Source organism: Peromyscus californicus, unplaced genomic scaffold (assembly GCF_007827085.1).
Source record: "Peromyscus californicus insignis strain IS unplaced genomic scaffold, ASM782708v3 Scaffold_12__1_contigs__length_115047231, whole genome shotgun sequence".
NCBI lineage: Eukaryota > Metazoa > Chordata > Mammalia > Rodentia > Cricetidae > Peromyscus > Peromyscus californicus.
In genome coordinates, this window is record NW_026294413.1 from 84,435,317 (window position 1) to 84,461,906 (window position 26,590).

Consider the following 26,590-nt stretch of genomic DNA (forward strand, 5'->3'; position numbering starts at 1 on the left):
TCCCCCACCCTCCCAGCTCTTGACCAGTACTTTTATTTTGTAATTGTCTACACCCACAATGACTCTTTGCCTAAATACAGAGCACAAAATGGCAGAAGCATGCCTAGGGCCATTGCAGAAACTGTTGGAAAATTCTTTCCTAATCTCAAGCAAAAATTTATTGAGTGATTTTTTTAAATTTATTTAATTTTTTATGACAGTCAAGTCAGCAACCGGTACAGCAATTTTTAAAGTCAAACATTTGAACACAATGCAATTCAGAGATATGCTAATTTCGATACATACTGAGGAAGTTGGTAGTCTTTGTTTTCTGTAATTAAGCCACTCTATTTCTATAAGGACAGGGAACTTTGTATGTACAGTCAAAACACTGCACTTCATACCATAAAGTAGTCTGGAAGCTGATCCCAGGGTCGCAGACAGCAATTCTTGGCAGGGCTTGGTGTGATGGCTTGGGCAGTGCAGAATACATGTGTGGTGTGTCCCAATCGAAGCTGCAGCATCTTTCAGTATAACAGGGGAGGATGTCCAGAACCACCTGGATTCATTTGGTAACTGCTTCTGAACTAGCAGTTGATCACTGAGTATTCAGAAGCCTCTACAGTCTCCTCATTTTTCTCAACCCTACATTCCTGTCCAGGCTCCATCCAAGGTCTAAACCAAGCTTAAGAAACTGGGGTCACTGGCTGGACAGATGGCTCAGCAGTTAAGAACACTTGCTGATCTTCAGGAGGACCAGGGTTTGGTTCTCAGCACCCACATTGGGCGCTCATAACCACTTCTGACTCCAGTTTCAGGGGATCCAATGTCCTCTTCTGACCTCTGAGGGCGCCTACAAGAAGGTGGTGAACATACATACACTTAGACACACACATACATGTAAAATAATCAGCTAAAAAAAGAAGCTGGGGTCTAAAAGCGCTCATTGGGCCGCTCCTGTCCTTGTCCCACAGTGACCACTGGATGGGAGGAGCGGTAGTCTGATGAGAGTTTCACGTTAGTTACGTGTTTTTCTTTAAGAAGCAAGTATCCTAACTTTATTTACGTAATTAAAATTAATTTTAAAATGGGAGGAAATTGCAAAATGGGACCTGGGTGCTGTGACAATGTTTGTAATTCCACACTCTGGAGTGACGTCTCCCAGCTTCTGGCAGCCTTTATTTTCCCTGCCCTGACGGATGCAGGTGGTAAGCGGGGAGTCACTTCTCTGGTCCCTCAGCACAGAGATTAGAGGAAATTTTAAAGTGTATCTATTTGCTCTTTCCTGACAAAGGTAACATATATTCATCATAGATGATTTGCAAAGGACGGATATGTAGAAAAAAAGGAAAAGGAAACATTGTTGCCGCTCACTCATCCACTGAGCCATACTCAGAGTTAACACATTAACCAGGGGTCAGTGTCCTGCCTGCCTCTGCCGCTTGCTTATGCCTTGTTAACTTAGTCCTTGAGCCATGAGAGGGGAGCGTTACTACAGGACAAGGACTAATTAACCAGGAACACTCAGCAGTGTGTGCTGGGAGTGCTCAGAACATTCTTGCTCATGCTGCATTGTAGCTGGTATTTGTGTGTGTGTGTGTGTGTGTGTGTGTGTGTGTGTGTTTATATGTGCATGAATTTGTATATGTGTGTACCTATATTATCTGCACATACTTCCCACCATGTTTAGTTCACACATAGTGTATAGCATTGTGTATTCCTATAGATACTTTTGGCATGGGCACCTTTGATATGGGCATTCTCTAGTCCTTAAGAATGTCAACCACTATGCCAAGACACCAGAGATGGAAACAAGAATAATCTCAGTGACACACCTCACCCCTCCTTCAAAGCCTTCCATGACTCCCTGATCTCTTTTTAAAAATTATTAGTGTATATTAATTATACATAGTAATAGGTTTCTGTGGTGGTATTGTGTTCCCCGAAATCTTGTGCACGCTAATAAACTTATCTGGGGTCAGAGGACAGAACAGCCACAATATTAAACATAGAGGATAGGCAGTGGTAGCACACGCCTTTAATCCTAGCTTTCCAGAGTCAGAGATCTATCTGGATCTCTGTGTGTTCAAGGATACAGCCAAGCATGGTGACTCATGCCTTTAATCCCAGAAAGTGAGCCTTTAATCCCAGGGAGTGATGGCAGAAAGCAGAAAGGTATATAAGGCGTGAAGACCAGAAACTAGAAGCTTTTGGCTGGTTAAGCATTCAGGCTTTCAAGAAGCAGTTCAGCTGAGATTCATTTGGATAAGAACTCAGAGGCTTCCAGTCTGCGGAAACAGGATCAGCTGAGGAACTGGCGAGGTGAGGAAGCTGTGGCTTGTTCTGCTTCTCTGATCTTCCAGCATTCACCTCAATAACTGGCCTCAGGTTCGATTTTATTAATAAGACCCTTTAAGATTCATGCTATAGGTTTCATTACATTTTCACACAAGCTTATAAAGTGTTTGATAGTATCCACTGATTTCTCCATTCATGACTTTCTTTATGGGTGTGCGACCCAGTTTATTAAGGGTTACTTCCAGGAAGAGGGTATTTACAGGAGCATGGGCAACTGCTACATCACTGAAGAAAATGTCCCTTCCTCCTTCCTCTAGCTACTGCCACCCAACTGTATGCCTTCGAGCAGAGACCAGACCTCATGAGTCCCTTCTCTTCCATCTCGGAATGACGATGTCTTGAACAAGTCGTGTGCAGGTAAACACAGCTGCAGTGATTTCAGGGCTGCAACAACCATGTCATGCCTGGAGTCAGTGTTCCACACTCTCCCTCACTTCCTCTGGCTCCTGCACTCTCTCTTCCCCTCCTTCCGTAATGTTCCCTGAGCTTTGGAGGGGATCATCTTTCACCTGGAGCCTGCGGTTCCTCAGCATTCTCTACCTGCTCAGCCTGCTCCTTGTTGCCTCCGGGATGTTCCCGATGTTCCCACCGTGAGTCACCCTGACAACCGCCAACATCATCCAGCCCCACACCAGAACACCTGCCTCTCTCCCTGGGTTTGTTCAAGCAGTTTCTCCATGAGCCCCCTTGTCCTTACTGTTCAGGACACTATCATCCCCTGGCTCCTTTACTCCTGAGAGCGTAGTGGGGATCACATGGCAAAAACCAAGCAATTGGCTCCATTTTCAGGCTTCATTTTAGCTCCCCAACACCACTGCATGTCCCAAGGACTGGAGTTCCACTGTTTGCCCCTTTTTTTTTTCCTTTTTAGATTTATTTATTTTATGTGTGTAAGTGGTTTCCTGTGTAGCTGTCTATACAATATGATTGGTAACTAAGGAGGCCAGAAGAGGTGACCAAATCTCCTGGCGTTGGAGTTACAGATTGTCGTGAACCACCGTGTAGGTGATGAGAACTGAGCCCAGGTCCTCTGCAAGAACAGCAAGTGCTCTTTACCTAAGTCATCCCTGCCCAGCCTTGCTTTGTGACACTTTTAACATTATTCTTCCGCAAGTCGTCTAGCAACCTGCTGAGCCCATGGGTGCCACCCACTGACTGACACATGGACCAGGTAGCCATGGGCTGTCTGTTTTTCTGTCTGTTGGTTTGCTTAGCCTCACGGATATCTCCTGACCAGGCCTGGTCCCAGATGATAAGCCCAGAGACCTCTCTGCCAGTATGCACAGCTGTGGTTGTCTCCGCAGCACCTGGTTTTCCTTCATTTTACAGCTTCCTCATTGGTTCGTGTATTTAGAAGTGATCTCAACACTGACCTAGGACTGGGCCTCCCTCCTGGCCATGGTGTGGTGCCTACTGAAAACAGAGAGAGGACCTAAGCCAATGTAATACAGCCTGACACCTCTGCCAGATGAGAAATAGAAGGGAGATGAGCCGGGTGGTGGTGGCTCATGCTTTTAATCCTAGCACTCAGGAGACAGAGGCAGGTGGATCTCCATGAGTTTGAGGCCAGCCTGGTCTACAGAGCAAGCTCCAAAGCTACACAGAGAAACCCTGTCTTGAATGCCCCCCTAAAAAAAAGCAATAGAAGGGAGATGGAAGGGTCTTTTCTTGCTGATCTCTTGGTCTTAAGGGCTGGGATGGGACATTTGTCTCAGGAGAACTGTTATTTGGGAAGGTTTTGGAGCCCTGGGTCCATCTGAACACATGACCCTATCCTATGTCTCCTAGTTGCATGTGCTGTGGTTTGGGGGTGACTTTCCCTCTAGAGACCCTTGTGCTGGAACCTTGGTCCCCAGTGCAGTGGTGTTGAGAGGGAGGAGAACCTTGAAGAGGCGGGGCCTAGTGAGAAGTAGGGAGGTCCTTGGAGGGTGCTGCTCTTGGAAGGGATTAAGGTTGGGTCCTAAAATAGAAGGTTGTTTCTAAAAGACTGAACCCACAGCTGGGGAAATGGCTCAGTTGGTAAAGTGCTTGGCATGCAAGTCTGAGGACCCAAGTTCAGATCCAGGATCCGTGTTAAAGCTAAGTGTGGTGATGTACATTTATTACCCCAGCACTAGGGACCGGGAGGCAGAGACAGATGAATCCATGGAGCTCATTGGTCAGCCAGCCTGGCTAGATTTGAAACCTCCAGATAAAGTGGAGAATAATTGAGGAAGACACTGATGTTGATCTCTGGCCTGGACACATGTGCATACATGTAGATATACACCTAAGATATACATCCACACAAAGACAACACACACACATACACACTCACACATATATATATATACATATATATATATATATACACTCTCATACACTTACACATACTCTCTCACACACTTACACACACACACATTCTCTCTCTCTCTCTCTCTCTCTCTCTCTCTCTCTCTCACACACACACACACACACACACACACACACACACACACACTCACACGAGCACACGCGCTTGTGCTCCTGGTCTGAGTCCTCAACTTTCTTCTCACTATGTGACTCCTGCTGTATCTGCTCTACCACTGCGCTGCCACCCACCATCCTGATGCTACCGGGCATGAGACTGTCACCAGACAAACAAATGTGTTCACCCACTCTTGAATTTCAGCCTCTAAAACACTGAGCTACACAGCCTTTGTTTATAGGATGTTCAGCCTCTGACTTATTGTTGCTATTGTTAGCACAGCCTGAAACAGACAGACGGGGAGCCAAAATGCTTTTCCCTCAGAAGCCAGTTTGGTTTAGGTTTTCTGCGATTCTGTTTAGTACAGTCCCCATACTAAAACTACTCAGTCTCCTATCCTTGGTTCCTTTCTACAGAAAAGAGCATTTTGGAGCCCTGAGGAACCCTGGAGTCTAAGCCCACTTGAGTCCCACAATTTAGAGACAAGAGACAATAATATTTTAAGAAGGTTTGCAATCCTCCCAAGACCCCACAAGGAACTTCAGGCTGGGACCAACTGTCTCCTGGGGACAGAGCTGCACTGTTCTCTCAAGGCCCTGGAGAGACCTGTAGGTACTCACCCATCTCCCTTGTGGTTGCAAGTCTTGGAAAACAGTGCTTAGTGGTATCCCATGGGGGACGTGAAGGTACAAGACACACAGCCTGTTTCCCATGTGTCGTCTGAAAAGCCCAAGGGAATCACTCACACTGTGTGTACAAGTGCAAGTCAGAGGATCTGCAGCTGAGGACCAGTGCCCCAGCCCAGACAGAAAGACTCAAGCATCACTGTGGCATAGCACTGCACAAATCTTTCCCAGTCGGGGGATAGTCACCGTAGTGGAGGTGGGGGGCAGACCACAGGGCTTCCATCTCATCTCCTGGAGAAGAGGATCAGCCATGGAACCCTTCTGACCAAGCTTGAATACAGATGCATTATAGCCTTAGGCTTTTTCTCCAGGCAGCTCTGGACAGCCACTGGAAGTGTTTGAGAGTCCAAAAGGAAAGCCACACGTTTTTATCTGCTATTGGAAAGGCATTTGACTTAGATATGCCATAGCGTCTAAAATAATCACACAACCAATGATAGTTTCTGTTTGCACTGGGGAAGGAATTAATCCTAGAGGTGTGTCGAATGACCCTGGTGATTCATGGACTAGGAAACTGAGACTCTGAGAAGTCAAATGGTCAGACACAAGCCATGCAGAGAATCACTATCACTCCAGATCTAGAATGGGACTCTCACGGCTTCCTGTAGGGCATTCTTCCCACTTCCTCTCAGATACTCAAACCCCACACCCAGCTCTGATCCATATCTGCGTAGATCCTTCCTCTATATCCGTGAGTTCTTGAGTCATTTGAAACAGTCTGAGTGTTGGTTGAGTACACCACATTGGTGGAGTCAACTCTGCTCTCTTACTGTGATGGCCTGAGTGTATTAAGCAGTAATTATCAATGCAACACCATGTAACAACTAACCAGTTGCTAGCCATAACAACTTCCAACTGCAAGGATGGGATCTTATGCTCACGGATCCACAGATTTGGGCATGTGAAGTGGGTGATCTTGACTCCAGGCTGAGCTGAGATTCCCTGTGGCTCAACGTGTATTCGATCTAGGCCAAGCTCAGGAGCAACAGTCGCCTGGGTGAAGCTTTTGAGTAGAAGCGTGGTGCCTTGGAAACCTCAGCTGAAACAGCCAGTCAGTCTTCACTTTCCACCTCTGTTCCATTGGCCAAAGAGAGATACCAGAGCCAATGGGCCTGGGAAGCACACTTGAGAAGGAAAAGCTGCCCTTGGCTCATGACAGAGCAGCACGCTCTCATGCAGTGAGGTGAAAAACTGAGGGCCAGTATCCAATCTGCCAGGTGAAGTGGCACAGCCCGCCCCCCTCTGTCTGTCTCCATTCTGGCTCAGTGAGCTGCCATCACTCCTACACATTTACCTCTGCTCATCTCCTCAGAGACACTCAAATTACTCCCTGACAGTGGGTTTCAGCTAAAATCCGGCACAGACATTTAACTCTCCTTCATGAGCAGAACCAATGAAAGGGTCTTGTACAGCATTCAACTCTCCCTGGATCTAGCCCATTGAAGCCAGAGAGCCTGAGGCATCTTTCTGAAGTCTAGCTTGTTCTTAGTCTGGGCCACTGAACAGGCCTTCAGTGGCTTCAATATCCATGGCATTGAGCCATGACCCTCAGTCTGGCACTGCATTCTGAAAACATGGCATTGCTCAGTCCATCTACCTCAAGGGTTTCACTGCCATGACTTAGCTGGATGGAACAAACTTCTTCACTTGCCTCTACTCTTTGGTCTGTGCCCGTCCCATAATAAATCCATAGTCTACCATGCCCTTCCCCAGGCTTCCACTGGCTGGCCTCCACAGATTGTGCCCCAGTTGGGGTGCATCCAGATCCAGAAAAATCTAATCATCAGGAGATAAAGATAAAGAAACTCATTGCAAAGAAGTGGGCAATGCAGCTCCAAGGTCTGGCTAGACAAAGGTCCCATCTGAAGAGCAGCCATTGGAAGGTTTCAGGCTGGAGGTTCCAGGCACAGGTAAAAACTAGAATCCACAGGTAGATTTCCCACCTGTGAAAGGATTCAACTATGTTCCTGAAGCCCTTAGCCTGTTTAAATCAGGCTTATCCTGACTTGCTAGGGCAATCCTATTGGAAGCTAACTGGTTACAGACTTGAACACAGCTCCAGAACCTCTGCACAGGGGCACCTAGGGTAGCTGTGGCAGGCAGCTGAGCTAGGCTGACACGTGAACTGAGCACCACCTGAAACGGTCCATCCCTTGTCAACTTGATGTTCAAACACATCTCCTGAAATCACATTTGCTTCCAAGTCAAGATGCTAATTAAGTTCTATTTTCATCTCACATGTACACGACTGTCCTGTGTACAACTGCAGGTCTACTAATCCATTCCAAAGTAGAGGGTGTAGTGGGAAGAGTGCCTGTCACTCTTCTCTTTTGATACCATGTGATGTAACTTTTAGTAATGCATCTTATATGAAATGATAAGGAGATATGAGAAAAGCAAGCAAAGTGCCTTACCTATGTTGCTGGAGAGACAACTTAGTGGTTAAAAGCATTTACTGCTCTTGCAGAGGACCCAGGTTTAGTTCTGTGAGCCACATGGAGGTTCTAGTTCCACAGGATCCAATTTCCTCATCAGGCCTCTGTGGTATCACACACGGGTGGTGCACATGCAAGCAAAAAGAAGGAGGAGGAGGAGGAGGAAGAGGAGGAAGAGGAGAAGAAAGAAGAAGAAGAAGAAGAAGAAGAAGAAGAAGAAGAAGAAGAAGAAGAAGAAGAAGAAAACTCACATGAATAAAATAAAAAGAATAAATATATTTTTTTAAAAAAACGTATTTACTTAAAGCCTGAAGAGTTAGATCAGCACTTAAGAGCACTAGCTGCTCTTCCAGAGGATTCGGCTTTGATTCCCAAGTGGCAGCTCACAACAGTGGTCTATAACCCCAGTCTCAGAGGGTTTAATGCTCTCTTCTGGTCTCTATGGGGACCATACATACATGTGGTACTCAGACATACATTCTGGCAACACACACACACACACACACACACACACACACACACACACACACACACACACACACACATTTTCTTGTATGTACACACGTTCACAACCTAACCAGAAAGCAACACATAGAACATTCCAGAATAGTTTCCTTCACTGCCCATCCCATACTCTAATGACCCTCAGCAAGTGTGTGCATGTGTCTTTGTCTAGTGAGACAGATAACTCAGAGCTTTGTTACTGAAGGGTCTAGGCCATGAGCATTACTGCCTGAATCAGCTAGTGAAGTTTCTCAATGACTTTGGTCACAGGGCATGAAGATTCTAAGACCCTGAGGGAGGTGCAGTATTTGGGACACGCTCTTCCTCCCCTCCCTTTCCTCTAAGGAGAGATCAGGGCATGTCGCCCCAGCTCCTTGTGTCCTCTGCTGATTCAGAAGCATGAGGAGTCAGAGGTGGCCAGGTGACAATCTAACACCCATCTCTGTGACATGGAGGCGGTGTGTCCTGACTGCAAATAATCTTCCTCCAGAAACTGAGGCCTCTAAGCTAGACAACCCTGAAACCATGGAACAAGAAGCAAGCCTCATGTAAGGAACTGCTCAGGGTAGAAGTGGTGGTACCATCCCTGCTTCAATTCTTGATTTCAGGACCTATAAAAATCTATATCAACCCTGATAGTGGCAGAAGTACCCCAGATCAAATACTGATTTAGATAAAGCAGGGCTTCTTAAGCATGCTATACTCACAGCTCTTCTACATCTGAGAAACTTCATACAATCCTGAGAGGATAGGTCGTTAACTAGATATTAATTTCAAATTGAAACCTTCCTTAAAGTGGTCTGAAAGTAGATGTCTCAGAAAGCTCCAGAAACTTCACAAGGCTCCCTTCCCAAAGTCATCCAAGCAGCAACAATTGCTGGGAGAGGAGCCTCTACAACCTACTGATGGAGTTGCCTACAAGGCTGGATGCAGCTTTCCCGAGTCTTCATTGAGCCTGAGGTATGCTCTTCTATGCTATGATGTCTTTGAATCTCTATGCTCCTGTGAGTAACCCTTCACTCGTACTCCTGTGGGGAACCCCAGTAAACATACTGGTTCACTAAGCTAGTATGGGATGGAACAGTATCTTTGTCTGTCAGTATCCTAACTGGAGAGAATGGACATTTGCTCATTTCTCCCCAGGAAAAGTCCTGCAACGTAGGTGCATAAAATAGCTATGCAAATCAAACACGTACTGTTAATAAATCACAGAGAATTTTATTTTAAAACAATTCTTTGCTATACATATAATTTTAGCATTCATTAAACATGAAGCAAATTTGCATACTAATGAAATGGATGCACTTGTTTAGTTAAAGAATTAAATCTTGGCTGAGTATTTGATACTGCAGTGTGTAGAGCATCGTCAACAGTTTTCAGGGTTGATCGATATTTTGATTTTATACTCATCAATGCCACAAATGCCACTTGGCATAAATACATAGTACAAAATGGCAGAACCATGCCTAGGGCTACTCAAGAAATTGTTAGAAATTTTGACCTAATTCCCAAGTCAAATTTTATTTAATGATTTATTTTTCAGAATGAAGCTCCAGTCAACAAGCGAAGCTGCAATTAAAAAAAAAAATCAAACGTTCAAACACAATACAAAGATATACTAATTTAATTTTTGCATACTCAGGAATGACAGTAGGAAAACAGTGAAAGTGTTTTCTGTAATTAAACCATTATGTTTCTAGAAGAACAGAAAACTCTGTACGGACCGCAGGATCACTGCACTTTATAACATATGATCACTTCCCATCTGCTTGGGGTGTTTTGAGATGCATTGTTTGGCGTTGCATATATGACAACATGCTCAATGCAAAGTGTGTGCGTTATATATGCAGAGCCAAGGTGCAGTGAAGTCCTTCAATGCAACATGGGTGCGGGCTCCAGAAATGCCTCACAGTCATCAAGTGCCTGGCTTCAAATTCAGTTTCGGTCTTTGTGCCTTCAGTAAACGTTTACTGTTGCCAAAATTTTCAAGACTGCCACATCAGCTTCATGACCCTAGAGCAATGGTGTCATGACCCACAGTTTGAGAAGATAGACTTTAGGAGATACACCACATCAGGGAAGCCATGCCTGAACACTGCCAGGAAGTGTCAGTTGCTTTAAGAAGAGACCATAGTACAGCCCATTGGCCTGGCCCATGGTGGCACACCATTTGCTACAAGGTGAGTCACCTGGCCAGCTGTCACTGCATAATTCCATGACACTGAGAAGAAAGCTGTCTGAGGTCCATGCATGGTGCTTTGGGCAGAAGGACTGAGCTGGGAAGGCAAAACAGTCTCCCGAGGAACTAACCCGTAGATCCCACACCCCTGTACCTCCCCCCATCCTAGGTCCCAGGAAGACTTTGGTAATGCTTCAGACTAATCAGTTACTTAGCTCTTCCACAAACATTTATTAAGTACCTTCTGTGGACTAGACAGTCTGCTGGGTGCTGTGGAGAAACTTAAGTAGTGAAATAAAATAAACAAATCTGTTCCCTGGGTCCTCACAGCCCAGTGGACATTTGGTTCTCTTTGTTGCTGGGGAGTTTTCTCTGCCTTGTCAGACTGTGGGTGTTGAATATGGTGTTCCACATTCTCACTCCCAACATGCAAAGGAGCTGAGATGTTCTGGGACCCATTGGGAAGGTCTGGGAGGCAAGAATTCATTATTTCTCAGAAGAAGCCACGGCTGTGTGGGGCCCATGGGGATTCTGCCAACTCTAGGGGGGTAGCAAGTGGGTACGATACCATGGAGAAGGCCACACTTCTGCAACTTGTTGGGTCTATCTGCATTGCCAGGCTAGCTTGGCACCACAGTCCCTCCACTTGGAGCAATCCATCTCCCTCTCTAGAGGACCACATCATTCCCAGCAAGCCACACGCAACTGCAGCCATTCTACAAGAAAGCAGAGGATGCCAGGTGACCCTACAGGGCACCTAAACATCAGAGCATCCCATTTACCTCCTAGAAAAAACCCTTCAATGCCAGGCTCAGTCCCTGTTTCTGGTCCCATGCTGCTTTTCTGTCCCTGAGCACACACCGTTCTTATTGATCAACATTGGCACTACCCACCAGGAAGTCAATATCTGGAATTACCTTTCTGCCACATGCTGTCAGTCGTGCCCAGAAGCCTCAGGGGTTGTTCTGAGCTGAACACACACGTGATGTCTCTGGCCCCTGCAGCCAGCCTCTCACCAGAAGCCCAGCACACCCTCTTGCGGAAAAGAAAAGGAGCTCTAACTGGGAGGCTAGATTTGAGCAGGCGAGCTGCTCGAGTCCCCTCCCCTTCTGGCCTTGGGTTTTCAGTGTGAGATGTGAGGTGATATTTAGATCGGGTGGTGCCTGGGATGCTTTCCTAAGCAAGTCACAAATTCCCAGCGTAAAAACCAAGTGGGGAGCTTCTGCCCAGGAAAGCTTCCGTACTCCTCGGAGCACTGGTTTTCCACTTCTGGAACAATTAGTCCCCATCTAAAGCATCTCCCTCATTCACCCACACACCGGCCGTCCTACTCCATCATGGCTACATGGTGGACCACACCCTTGGCCCCAGGTCTCGGCTCCTCCTTGCATCCCCAGGTTAGACACATTTATTTGGTGTCAGCCACGGGGCCTGGATGGTAAGCAGAAGTCACCATGACCAACCCTTGGTACCCAAAGTCCTTCCTTTCTCCCACTTGCAATCCTGCCCCCTCTGCAGTGGAGGGCTGTCACCATCCTTGCTCTAGACAGTGTGGACAACTCAAGAAGTGTGAGCTCTCTGGCGGTCATGGAGCATTTATCCTGTGCTCTAGATACCAACCCTCAGAGAGGGGGACTTATACCACACAGCAGTGTAGTCAGCAGCCATGGCTGAGATAGTTCTCAGCAGCTCTTGGGTTCCTGGGAACTGAGGGTTGTGCCGTGTTCTGTCCAGTTGGTTGAGCATCGTTTGCCTTAATGCCTCTTGTCCCTGGACGGAGGGCTCCTTCTAGGACCAGCTTCAGCCCACAGGTGAGCTGGGGCGGGCCCAGTGCAGAGAGAAGTTTGCTCAGTCATCATCCGCTACTTGGGCAGCCGTCAGTAGCTCTGTAAATGTGCACAGACTATGGGCACCTCCAGGTCCATAGAGTGCTGGCACAAGCCGGTCAGCCTACAAGCTGAATGCAGCCTTGTCTACCAAGTCCATGGTCAGTATCTTTGGGTAGTAGAGGCCTGTGTCCCAGTGGACCAGGACCAGGATCCTAGTGACTGTCAAACTAAAATAGGCCTGCCTGCCTGAGAAACAGAGAGGAAGTCATTTCAAACCCTTTCTATGGTAACTGTTTCTCCCCCCTCCCTCCATCATCCAGAGCTGGTGAGGGAGGGAGCGTTCTCATCCACACACAAGCTTCTCTGACATGTCCCTTTGTCTGGGGTGGGACAGCATGGAAAGACGATCTTGTCTAATGTAGACCTTTTTTTTTTTTTTCTGCATCTGTCTTACTTACATGTCTTCTATCACAAGGAACTCATTACCTGTTCCAAACAGCTGACAATGAATTGGAATCTGCCTTGCTCTTATTTTCTGCTCCAATCTCTGCCTGCTACAGCTACTTTAAAAGTCTCTTTCGTAAAGAGCTCATCGGGAAAGACACTGTCTCTATCTCTCACTTGTCTTCAAGCCAAATAGCCCTGACTTTGCAACTGTCTTCAGGTTGCCAATTTCTAGCCCATCATATGCTGGACTTGCCCCTGTGGCTGCCTCAGGGGGAACCAGTCCTTCTCAAAGACCCCCATCAAGCCGGATATGGCATGCAGATTTCTGGACAAGATTGGGACAGACTGTCACCAGCACCCACAGTCACGCCGCTGGGGAAATACACAATCCACTTACTCTAAGTAGCATGATGTCATTCAAGTGAGACTAGAATACCAGGCTGCATCTGATCCCACATGAGTGATGACTGACACCAGTTCTCCACTGCTACAATTGGAGAAGAGGTGTATCTGCCCTTTGGGAAACACTGCCGGAAACATGGTGCTCATGGGTCCAGCCCTTCTCAAAGTCATTCTGCAACAGAGAGGTAGTAGAGGGGCCATCATCCAGTGCCTTAGTCTCCTCCAGACAAGCTGAGCCAATAGCGTGTGTGGGTGCATGGGTGTGTGGGTGCATGGGTGCTTGCACGTGTGTGTTGCAGACATTTATGTTAAGAAATCAGGTAATATGGTTAAAAAAATCTGACTGAGTGCTGTAGAGATATCTGTCAATAAAGAACCTGCCAAGAGAGCACGCAGACCTCGCCTTCATCCCTATCACCCACGTAAAAGAACTGGGCATGTTGGGCTGGAGAGATGCTCAGTGGCTAAGAGCACTGGCTGCTCTTCCAGAGGTCCTGAGTTCAATCTCCAGCACCCACATGGTGGCTCACAATGATCTATAGTAGGATCTGGTGCCCTCTTCTCACATAAAGTTGTACATGCAGATAGAGCACTCAGATACATAGAATAAATAAATAAATAAATCTTTAAAAAATGGAACTGGACATGTTGAGACACATCTATCTCCCAGTGCTGGGAAGGACAGATGGGAGGACCCCGGGGACTCATTGGTAAGCCAGTCTTCCCTAGTAAGAGGACCGGTTTTGTTCTATTCGGTACTATCAGCAGACTGAATAAGGGCCACTCACATACAAAAGGTTGTTTGCCTCAAGTCCGCTAGTCTAAAGATGAACGTCATGGAAACGCACCCTCCCAGAAACATCTAGAACAGTGGTTCTCAACCTGTGCATTGCAGTCCCTTTGGGGTAGAATAACCCTTTCACAGGGGTCGCCTAAGACCATTGGAAAACACAGATATCTATGTTATAGCTCACAACAGTTGCAAAATCATAATTAGAGCAATGAAAATAAGTTTATGGTTGGGGTCACCACAACCTGAGGAACTGTATAAAGGGTCGCAGCACTAAGAAGGTTGAGAACCACTGGCCTAGAATAACGGTGACCACGCGTTGGGGGCTGGCCAGGTTGACACATGAGATTAACCATCCCTCCCAACAAGCCCTCCCATCCAGTGACAGAGAGGGATACTGGAGGTTCTTTGAGATGTACTTAAACTTGCAATGTCTTCCAGAAGACAATGACACCTTCAGAAACCTTCCTGAACATCACACATTCTCATATTCTTGTTGTCTAAGACAGTTGATGGGATTCCTCATGCCACAGACTACCATATGAAGGCTACCAAGCAGGGTTCAGCCATCAGGCCATCCAGCCATCAAAACTGATACTGTCTTCAAATCCTTAGTCAGGTGATGAGACATTAGTAAGTAGAGATGTCAGAATATAGTGCAATACGCATTTAAAATAAAAAAACAAAAAACAGCTTGCATCCACCAAAATGTGCGAAGCATTTACTTCTAGACATGGAACTAAAACGCGCTTTTGGTTTGTTTGTTTCTCTCGCCGCATTATGTAACATCTTCATTAAGATCCTCCACCGATCGCTAAGGGAGGCAATAAATAAAGAAAAATTTCTCATCTAGACAAAATGATTTTACAAAATCGTTCCCATCACTCAAAATACATAAAACTCCAAAGTAGATATGTCATTCCCCTGAGTGATGTTTCGGTTAAATCTAACTAAACTTTTACCCCCTAGCCTGAGGGTTCTGCTGGTGTTCTGATTGTTCAGTTGGAAAGTGTTTCCATGGGTTCTGACTGGATTGGGAGAAGAACTTTATAAACTCTATTAAGTACTATGCAGGTACCAGTTACTTTTAGGAGACATTTTCATCCCTGGATGCTGGCTGTCTTGGTACTTGCCTATAGCTGTAACAAACTACCGTAGACTGGGTAACTTATAAAGAACAGAAGTCCACTGCTCACAGTTTAGAGGCTGGCAAGGCCATGCTCCAGGCTCTAGCAGGCTGAGTCCAAGGAGGGCTGGGTCTTCTACTTCCAAGATGGAAGTTCATTGCTGTGTCTCAAGAGATAGCATGCTGTATTCTCACACAGTGGAAGGTATGAAAGGTTGAGAGGGTGCTCAGCTCCCTTGACCTCTCCTATAAGGTCATTAATCCCGTTCATGAGGTAATTGCCTCCTACAAGGCCCTCCCTGCAAAGACTACATTGACAATTAACCATCGGTGTGGGCTTTGAAGACATATCCAGAAAGACACTGGCCATAATTAATTCCTTCCCAGTCCTGTTTACAAGTAACTATTGCCCTTCCAGCTCTCAGCTGCCTCTTCTGCTGAGTTGGCTGACTTCCGTGTTTCTTTGTCAGTCCTGTGTTTGAAGGAAAAAACCTCTCACCTCTAGTTTGTAGCCACACGAGGCTTAACAGCAGGTTCTGCCTCTGTCAAGGGGATCTTACTGAGTGTCCAGGTTGCTCAGCTTAGAGCTTGGTGACTCCATGATAGGTTGAGGAGGAGATCCTGTGTAATATAGGATGGCTAATGCTATCCCTGGCTTTGATTCACTGAATTCCAGTAGCAAACAGCTAGCAATATGTCTGGGCATTTTTTTTTTCATCCTATTGGTTGAAATTCACTGTCGTATGTCTCCACGGCCTCGCACACTCTAGAATAATAAGCTTGAAAGGATGACCAGATAAGCATTTGGAAAGCAGAATGTACCTTGCCCATGGGGACCTCCAACACCACGCTTTGTGTGGTTTGATGGTGTCTGACTGGCCTCACGTTCGCACTCTGAAATCTAGAGTCATGCTCTCTCTTACATCCTTTATCACTGGTACCGTCAGCAGGGACACCCACTCACAGGAGCATTGTCCCGAGATAGACCGCACCAACATAGAACCAGGGCAAAGAAACTGCAGAAACAAAACAACAGCAAAAACCCTCCAGAAGTTGAAGGTGGCACATGGGTCTACCTGCATCTTCAGATCACTAACAAATTCCAGAAAGTGCAAGGGATGGCAAGACAGCTAGAGATGGGGGCTCTCCTGCTGCTCTGTGCCTCAGACAGCCCTGGGCCCCCCAGCCCTGGTCTTCCCAGGCCTGGTCCCCTCAGTTAGGCACCTGCTTTCAGGGCCTTTCTTACACCTGTTCCCTAAGACCAGGGCCTGCTGCCAGGGATGCAGTTTCAGCAGCTCAGAGGCTGAGGGAAAGAGGGAGGGAGATGCCTGGCTCCTGGCTTGTCTCTGCATCTGTTCTGGAATGTTTATGCTATTTTTTTTTTCAGCCTTGGCACTAAAACCCCAGATCTGGGCCTGGAGAGATGATAGATTATGCTTCAGATGTCACCAAGCTTTGTTAATGGAAGGGTAAAGACTCATCCTCACTATGGTTGACTCCAAACCGTGCGTGAGGTTCCTGACTATAAAAAAGTAGAAAGAGGCCTGAGCACCACGATTCATCTCCCTTTGTTCACTGGCTGGGGACACAAAGTGACCAGCTGCCTCAAACTCCTGCCTCTGCCACTGCGTCTTCCCTGCTATGATGGACTGTCCCTTCAAACCGTGAGCCGGAACAAACCCCCTTTTTCCCTGAGTTGTTTTTGTCGGGCATTTTTGTCACAGCAGCAGAAGTAACTAGTGCTGACTGCCCCCCCCCCCAGGTGTAAGGGCAGGAGATGCAGAGGAAAAGCCCACCACCAGGAGCTTTGCAAAGCCGAGTCATGACTAGGCTTTGATCCTTATCGTGTCCCTGTTTCCCATTGACCTCCAAGGAGCTGAGGCCTCTGCAGTGCCTTGGCCTCAAGTTCAAATTCATAAGATCAGCTGAGGCTGGGGACAGCTTTCCTGGAGCCTCTTGAAGAGACTTTCTACAGATGGCTGGGACAAAAGGCCACTGGACACGGACTCCAGTTTAGAACCTCACCACTGCTTCCTCTGCAAATGCTTCCCCCAATCCACATCGGTTTCTATCTGTCGCCTGTGTGTTGCCAGGGCCTAGGGGGTTGAGTGCCAAGGATGGAAGAAGCTGCCTGTGCAGCCTGGAGTGACCCTGACAGTGTGGCCCAGTAGGGAGGCCTCCAACCTTGGAAAGGTTTTTCACCTTTTCAGCACCAGCTGAGGGACCTCTCATCACTAGGTCCACACAGACACTATAGTATCCCTACCCTGATTTGTACTCCACCCCCTTCCGGGCCACCTCCCATCTCTCACCAGGGGCCACCAGGGGCCACCATGGCATGGTCTGCTGCAGTGCACCAGCCCCCAGCCCTGGTTACCCCTTCTCAACCCCATGCTCATTACCAAGGTATCTTTGGTGGGTAGCTATTCCAGGCTATGCAGACTGGCTCTGCTTGGAGCACATTTCCATTGCAGGCATTGTGTGGGGGGCTGCTGAGGAGGACTGAGCCTTGAGCCACGCTGCACACCTCATACTAGATCAGCACCGTTAGCTCTGTGGCTAGCCATCGTGTGCTGCATCCAGGCACCCAAGTGCCCAACACACTGAGTAGCAAGCTCCCCTGGCTTTCTGCGGTGGGTGCAGATTCTTCCTCCATTCCCAGCTCCATTTACCTAAATCCTCCTGCATTCTCTGCTACAGTCTCGGAACGAGCCCTCACTGCAGGCTTCTCCCTTGTTCCTCTTTCTGAGTGTGGCTGAAAGCCAGGAGGTTGAAGGACAAATGTAAAAAACATCTGTGATACCTCAACTTTACAACTTTCCAGATGTGTGTGTGTGTGTGTGTGTGTGTGTGTGTGTGTGTGTGTGTGTACCCAGGGACTCACACAGACTAAGAACTGAGCTATTAACATGCCCTGGTCCAACCCAGATATAGCTTCCAACAACAAAGTCAAGAAGCTCTTGGCCGGTGTCACAAAAGGCCGAGTCTGCCTCTGGACTCTAGCTCTGCAAACAGTTTCTTATTTTGAGGGAGGAGGGGCGGGCAGAGAACTGAAGGAATATAGTCGAAAGCATTTGCTTACTGCTTTATTTATCCATCTATCCGTTGACTGAATAGCTTTTTGGAGGCAAAGTGGCACACAGTAAGCTGCACATATTCAAGCCACACAATTTCATACAGTTTTGTCTTCTACTTCGTGACACCACACAACAGTGAGCACACCTGTCCCTAAGGCTCTCCAGTGGGTAAATCTTCCTTCTAAAGCTCTGCAACTCTGGGTCCCGGCCTCAGTCACAGCCGTGCTTTCCCTGACTATTGACTCACTTGAATATCCTAGCTCCCACGGGAAAGCAATCAGAGTATGCCTGCTTCAGTCTCGTCTCTTCTGCCCTTGTTATTATTTTAGGCGCATCCACGTTCTAGCACACACCCATCGTCTATCCCTTTTTGGGGCCGAGTAATATTCTTTTGGAAGAATTTACCACAGTTTGTTTCTACGTTCTTAGTTGATAGGCACTCATTCGGGCTGTTTCCTGTTTGAGCAGGGCTATGAAACAGCCGTCACGGGGTAGGTTTTCATTTTCTCCGGAGGAAACAGTGAGCATGGAAAGGCTCAGTCACACAGGAAGCAGGGAGTTAACTTTCTAAGAAACGGTATTTACCAGTGTAGCTGGGCCCTTTCGCATACCCAGCAGCCACACAAGCGGTCTGCTTCCTTCCTTTCCACCCTCACCAAGAGTGTTTCACATTTTTACCTGCTCTGACAGTAGTGTGTATGCTATTGTGCTGCTAATTTGCATCTCCCTAATTGCTAATGTGAATGAGCATCTTTTCATGTGGCTTCCCATCTGAATACCACCTTTTGTAAAGCTTCTATTCAAGTCTTTTGCTCACTTTTTATTGTGCTGTTTCCTTAAGATTGATTTTTGAAAGTTCCTTAAATATTTGGATATGAGTTCTTTATTTTCCCACAGGATGGAGCTTGTGTTTTTACACTCTGTCGATGGCGCCTTTTGAAAAACAGAAGGTTCTCATCTGGGGGGTGGTCAGGACATGTTGGTGGTCTCAGAACGGCATAAGGATTCATCGAAACATTTGAAAACAGAGAAAGCTTCTGGTGGCCATCAGTCAACATTTATGAGGGACCCACTGTGTGTCAGGAGCCAAGAACCTAGTAGGCACCGAGAACTGAGAACTTACTGTGTTCTGGGGACTGAGAGCCCTACTATCTTCCAAGGACTAAAAACCTACTGTGTGTTGGGGAATGAGAACCTACTGTGTTCCAGGAACTAAGAATCTACTATGTGCCAAGAACTACAAACCTACTGTGTATTGGGGAAATGAGAACCCGCTGTGTGCCAGGAACTGTCTAACCTCAAAGAGAAAAAAGAATGAGGTCCAGTGCCTGATTTCAGTCCTCAGACAGTAGAGGAGAAGGTGATGGCGACTGTGTGGACATTATCAATACTGTCAGAGAAGAGCGGAGGGTAATGGGACTCCCAGGGGAAGGAAGAGAAAAAACTTATGTGACTAAAAACCCATTCTTTAGGGCTTTGTTTTGTTTGTGGGAAAGTGTGAGGTTTGGGTTTAGCTCCACATACTGAAGGCTCCACTGCCAACCTACGGTTCTCTGAGGCGCTGAAGGAAGCTTCAGGGGGTGGACCTAGTGGAAGATGTTAGGCAATGGGGGCTTTGCCTTTGCAGAGGTTATTGGGACCCCAGCCCCTGCTCTCTTCCTCCATCCCTTTCCAGACATCATGAGGTAGAGTACCCACACCATGGGAAGTCCAGTCATATGCTACACCACCACAGGGCCTAGGCACTGGCACAGAACATTCTGAATCTATGAGCCCGAAGAAGCCTTTCTTCTTTTAACTCATTTTATTTACTTCCTTCTTTCTTTTTGGCTTTATGTGGTTGATGTGTGTGTCATGGGGACTGGATGTGCAAATGAGTGTGGAAGCCAGAGGTTGCCTTGGCCAGCCTCTACACAAGTGTGAGAGTTCCAAACTCGGGTCCTCACGCCTCTGCAGGAAGCACTTTAAAGGCTGGACTCTCTCCTCAGCCCCTTCTCTCCCTTAAACTGTTTACCTCAGGTGTTTTGTCCTAGCAACAGAGTGCCAACCAAAACAGAAAGAAGCCCTAAGAATTGTTTTCCCTGCTCACGGAAGCTGAAAGGCTGGAAAACAGACCTCACTGAAAACAAAAGAGGTTTGGATCAAAAACTGAGAGGAGCTGGCTGGGAGAAAAATGCCAAGAAGGGCAGGAGGGGGGTGGAGATTAAAAAGAGGAGGAAAAATAACCAGAGCAAAGAAATATCAAGGGAAGTTTCTACTCGTAAAATAGAAATAAATGGATTATAGAGCAAGGACATTAAGGAAGATCTTTAAGGGGTTGCCGGAAATGGGAGAACCAGGCAACTCTGAGCTGTCATGTAGAACGTTTTATATAACAAACTGCTGGGGATAGCTGATGTAGGCTTTATCTTCCAAAGGGTAAGAGACAGGACAAGCCCGAGAGACGAAAAGAGAGAGGAGGTAGAGCAGGGCCCACACCAGGACACACATGCTGCTGGCTACAAGGGAACCCCAAGCCGCTTCAGGTTAAGCCGCTCTCCCCTGTACCTTGCTCACTTAGGGAACCCAGGACAGAGACTCCAGCCCACTCTGATTTGGGGACAGAGGACGAGGATGTTCTCCTGCGGACTGGGGAACCTTTCCAAGGTTACATTTTCCCTGGAAATCCCTTCGGCTTGAAGGGGATTTCAAGGGAAACTAGGCAGATACAAAGTGCTTCCTCATGCTGTAGCGTGCTTTGGAGGGCCACAGAGCGCAAGGGTCCAGAGCAAGGGGTGCTCGACTAGAGAGAGCCTGAGGCACTGGATGGAATCTGCTCTTCTTGCTCCCGGCATCTGGGGGTCAGCAAGCTGACTGGAAGGCACAGGGAAGGCCAGATAAAGACACCAGGCAGGAAGAATGCTCGCTTCACCATAAACTACCATCTCAGGCGAAGAGTCATCCGTATTGCAACAGAATACCAGAGTGAGCACTCCAGTGTCAAGCAGTGGGACCATGGGACGAACTAAAGGTGAGGAAATGGCACCAAACAAAGGCCGGAAAGCTGACGATCCCACGGCCACCCGAGGCCTCCTGTTCTCCCTTCTCTGCAGCACTGTCTCCAAAGCCAAGTGATGCCTGCACTTTGTGAGTAAGTTTGAGCTCCAGCTGACAGGTATCACCTCAAACAGCAACATAATCCTTCTCAGCTATGGTAGCTGGGATTAAAATGTGACTGACTAAAACTCCAAATACAGCAGTGACTTACATACCTTGGCTTATTAATGTGGAAGTCTGGATAGGGGCTAAGAGACGATTCAGTGGGCAGAGCACTTGCTACCCAAGTGTGAGGACCTGAGGTCACGTTCCCAGAACCAATGTAAAGCCGGGTGCAGTAGCACGACTCTATAATCCCAATGTTCTTACTTCAAGATGGTAACCAGACAGGGGAATCCCAGAAGCTCACGGAACAGCAGACCTGTCTAAGCAATGGACCAAAAGAGAGACCTGTCTCAAAGAAGGTAGGAGATGAAGACTGTCACTCAAGATTGTCCTCTATCTCTGCAAGAGTTGTGACATGCATACATGTGTAAACATGCACACACGCACACACACACACACACACACACACACACACACACACCACAGCACACAAAGACTTTAAAATAGATCAAAAGACTAATAGAAGGGGAGCTCAGAGACCCTGGAAGCTTCTAGACCACTGCTTTTGGCACTCCTGCAGTATAGACCCTACCTAAATAGTCTAAAGGAACATTTGTGTCTTAGGAAAGAGCAGATAATGGGAGGGGGTAACATATCTGGTCTCTTCATAAAAGGCCTCAGACCTGTTCTAGGTAAACACTTCTGCTCACAGCCAACTGAACAGGGCTTAGCCAACTTAGTCACATGGCCATGTCACTTGGGATTAAATGTGGCTAACCATCAAAACACAAGAGTGCCTTAAAGGCAGGAGGGTGTACTGTCTCAAGGGGTGGCAGCCAGACCCTCCGACAACACTCGGAAGAAGAGGAAATAGGTATTAAAGACGGCTAATGATCTCAGCCACATTGATGACTCCCTCACATTAAGTCCTAAATTAAGAAAATGTAAAGACACCATCGTGTGTTGAACTGCATATGATCAGCAATTACAGTTAAGATTCTGTCACAGGAAATAAAGATTGGCCCATCACAGGGTCCTGGGGAGGCAAATGGACAAGGGTGTGTGTGTGTGTGTGTGTGTGTGTTCAATTGTATGCAAGCACACATGCATGTGTGCATGTGTGTGTTCCTGTGTATGCAGGTACATATGTGCATGGAAACAGAACAGAAGACAATCCCAGGTCTCATTCCTCTGGTATAGCTCTTTGTCTTTTTGTTGTTGTTGTTGTTGTTGATTTTGAGGCAGGGTCTCTCCCACTGGTCTGGAATTCCCTAGGTAAGTTAGGCTGCCTGGTCTGCAAGCCCCAGCTCTCCAGCTGGCTCCGTATCCCTAGTGCTAGAATTACGGGCACATACTGCGATGCTCAGCTTTTTTTTTTAAAAGATGGATTCTGAAAATCAAACTCATGTCCTCTTGTTCATAAAGTAAGCACTTTACTGAGCAACCTGCCTTCCAAGTCCAAATGGGCAGCTTTGACTTGAGTGAAATAGGACAGTGTTGAAGACAGACAGACAGACACACACACACAGCACAGTGAGCAACCTGTCTTCCGAGTCCAAATGGGCAGCTTTGACTTGAGTGAAATAGGACAGTGTTGCAGACAGACACACAGACACATAGACACACACACACACACACACACACACACACACACACACACACAGAGCACACTGAGCAAACTGCTTTCTGAGTCCAAATGGGCAGCTTTGACTTGAGTGAAATAGAACAGTGTTGAAGACAGACAGACAGGCAGACAGACAGACACACACACACAGAGAGCACACTGAGCAACTGAAGAATGACACTCTGAGTCACACGCTCTGCAGGTCACAGGAAAGCTATGGAACCGCGAGAAGGGGCAGAAGAGCTTCAGCCTGACATTATCAATGGAAAGGGGGATATGTAACCTGAATGGAGTGTGGCACTTGAAAAGCCAAGTTATCACTTAACTGGTCTGTGTCCTTTGGTGGTGGGACAGCCTTCATTCACCCTGAGGCTCTTCCTGGACACTTGCCTTGCACAAAGACTCATGTTGAGACCAGGAGATGAAGGAAGAGAAAGGAGATCGAGTCACATCTTTTGGGGGTGGGGTGGAGATTCTAGTCTCAGAATTTCCACTGTGTACCTTACACTGCTAAGGGACACTTTGAAACGGACCACTTCAAACTTTGTACCTTAGTTTGTAAGCACCATAGCAGAAATCTTTACTAAACAGGTACACAATGCTATTTAATAATGAAAGTTCTAATATCAGATAACGACATTTACACAGTGACTTTCCAAGAATTACCACTGAAATTCTTATATCTCAGATAAACGGCCTCATTGGTCACACATATATGTGTGTGTGTTTATGTATGTATGTCTATGTCCATATATGCTTCATATTCTGTAGTGGACACATATGAATTATGTGTCCTCTTTGGGTCTTAGTTTTTTTGAGCTGTAAAATAGGGACAATCATTTCGAGCTTTTGTACTGCTGCACATACTTCATGGGAACACATGCACAGTGCTCTCCAAGGCTCCTGGGCTCCAAAAGTGTTCAAAGCATTCTCCCATGGTACTAGAAAAATCCTTTCAGATCTGATGGCTTCCTATCTGCCTTTCCATATCCTCTTACATGGAAACCACACACTGTACTGAAAGAGCTGTGACTGGGTATTTATGATGTTTTATAACATATTTCTTGTGAACGGCAAGAAATTACTGTTGTAGGGAAATTTCTCTTTTCCAATTTAATGTAGAGCTTGATATAGAGCTCCAATTTCTGGCCTTTCGTCTCCTCTGTAGACTAATCTTGTCTCCCCATTGTTGAGTCTCGGAGATGAGACTGTACTGTGAACATCCACGTAAAGCAATTGTCTGAATCATTACAACATTTGCTTTTAAGTCCCCGTTTCAGGTACCGGAATGATAGGGGATGTTGGAAGTTACTGTTTTTATTTGTTCCTTCTTTCAATAATGTTTAATCGTGCTATTATTGGCTATCAAGCAACACATCAGAGCCTGGGTATGGGGAGCGAAAAGCCAGAGTCTCTGCCCTCTAGAGACTCACTTGGGGAGCTTGCATGAAAGTGGCAATATGGTTAAGATTCCAGCACCTAGAGTGGACCAGCATCAAATAAACAGTCCCCATTAGTGGGGCATTGAAGCCATGACTTGAGCTACAGGCTGTGTTAGCGCACATGAGCTGTCATCACAGGTCCTTGCCAGGCCTTAGTAGACCATCAGAAGCATTGGATAACCTCCGCCGTGTCCCAGGCAGATGGAAAGGAACATATTTAGGTAGAGGGGAAGGCCCCAGGCTATTTCAAGTCATGCTGGGACTCTAGTAATGAAGGGGTGTGGAGACTGTGTTTGCAAGCTCACCGAGAAATATTAGCTGGGCACCTATCACCCAGAGGATCCCAGAAAAACAACGATGTAGACTGTGTCCTTGGAAAGCTTCTGGCTTAGAGGAGAAAATAAGATGGGTACCTGGGGCTGGGGGCTGGGGACGCAGCTCAGAGACAGAGCAGTAGGAGGAGGAAAAGGAGAGATGTATTCGTAATCAACCAGACCAAGGTATCTGTTATAGACTGAAGGTTTGTGTCCTCACCCTTACCCTTAGACAAGGTGATTTGGTGAAGCCCTAACCTTCAATGAAGTTGTGTGTGGAGACAAAGCCTCTAAGGAGTTAGCTGGGATTTAAGAGGGTCATAAGGGTGGGGCCCTAGTCCTATGGGATTAGTGGACTTGAGGAAGCTAGAGCTCTCCATAGCCCCCTCCCTCAGTACACACCAAAGGAAGGTTAGGTGGAGACACGAAGATGAGCCAGGACCCTTGATCTCAGACCTCTAGCTTCCAGGAGGGTGAGGAAATTGGTACCTGAGGCTGAAGCATGCCCCCCATCACTGTGATATCTGCTGAAGCAGCCTGAGCTGACTACTACAATCACCACAAACATGCCATCAGGAGAGACACAGGGGCACTGACGGTGGAGAGGGAATATCCGTCAACTAGCTGCAGAAGGCAGCCACCCTGACTGAGCCTGGAAACACCTGCAAACACTTAGATTTAAGAGAGATTGATAGGGAATATTCCAGCTAAAGGAAATACCAAGGGCTGGTGGGCAGTAGCAGTAGGGAAGCGAGCATGAGGCCCACTGGGCTCATGCCATAAAAGACTTTGAAAGTCTGGGTAGAAACACGGAGTTGCAGCCTGAGTTTGGACAAGCTTCCTTGAGCCTTGTGCTTTGGCAGAGAGACCAAGAGGTCGTGGGAGAGGCTCCAACTACAGGGTGGCTGCAGCAATATAGGGGAACTATGGCAGCTGTGGCAATAAGGGTGCAGCCCAGGTCAGCAGAGATGGGGAGAAGGCAAGAGAGGTCCCGGAGTGCAGATCCACTGAATTTTGTAGCCAATGGATGTGAACAGGAAGAGAGAGGGATATAGATGTTAGCTGTAACGAAGTACACTCCCAGAATCATTTTGCTACTGTCCACTTCTAAATCACTTACTCCTAAACAGTCCCACCTTGGGGGTGAGGACATGTAGTGGGAAGGGTGAGTTGATATTACACCCCAAACTTTGCTCCTTTCTGATATTCAAGGCAGCTGCTGCCCACTTTGAGATCTGGCCAGGAGGTCATTAGCAAGTGTCTGCAACCAAAGGCCGAGTGAGTTCGGAACAAAGGGGGAACAGAGCTTCCAGATTTCCTAGCCCAAAGTGGCCCCATAAAGTCGGCAAAATGTCCACGTCTGTCAGAGAGACAAAGGTGAGTGAGTGGATTTGGGGATCCGGGGAACTCACTCAATGAAGGCCGCAGAAGACATAGCCCTGGGTACAGTCACACCTAGAATGCGAGAGGAGGCGAGAGATGCCCAAGAAAACTGAAGGCTCCAGAGCAATGAAGACTCGAACCCTGCTTGTGTGAGATGGTGGCGGCCGCTGGAGATCACCATGCCAGGAGAGAATTGGGGCCAGCTGAGCCAACCATTGTGGATTCTGGAAAATGGGAGTGGAAAAGCATACCCATATTATGAGAAGAGTAAAAAGCTCTCCCTCTGTCCTGGACAGCAGATCCCCTCTCCTGCCTGAGGGAGAGCTTTGGACCAGGCAGGCTCCATATCCTTAGGATGGGTCTGAAATCTGGTCTCCTGCACTTTGGGGGACCTTTGTTACACTCCACCATGTAACCAAAGGTGTATA

General features: G+C 47.2%; 1 long non-coding RNA gene across 1 annotated transcript in view; it reads right to left on the reverse strand.

The window, feature by feature from the left end:
• Positions 1 to 228: 228 nt before the first annotated feature.
• The window catches only part of LOC128107575 (uncharacterized), a 55,220-nt gene continuing 28,858 nt past the window's right edge, over positions 229 to 26,590 (reverse strand). Inside the window, exons 5-6 of the long non-coding RNA XR_008217135.1 lie at positions 7,884 to 8,008; positions 229 to 832 (exon numbers count right to left, since the gene is read on the reverse strand). This is a non-coding gene — a long non-coding RNA (uncharacterized LOC128107575). The remainder of the gene's footprint in view (positions 833 to 7,883; positions 8,009 to 26,590) is intronic.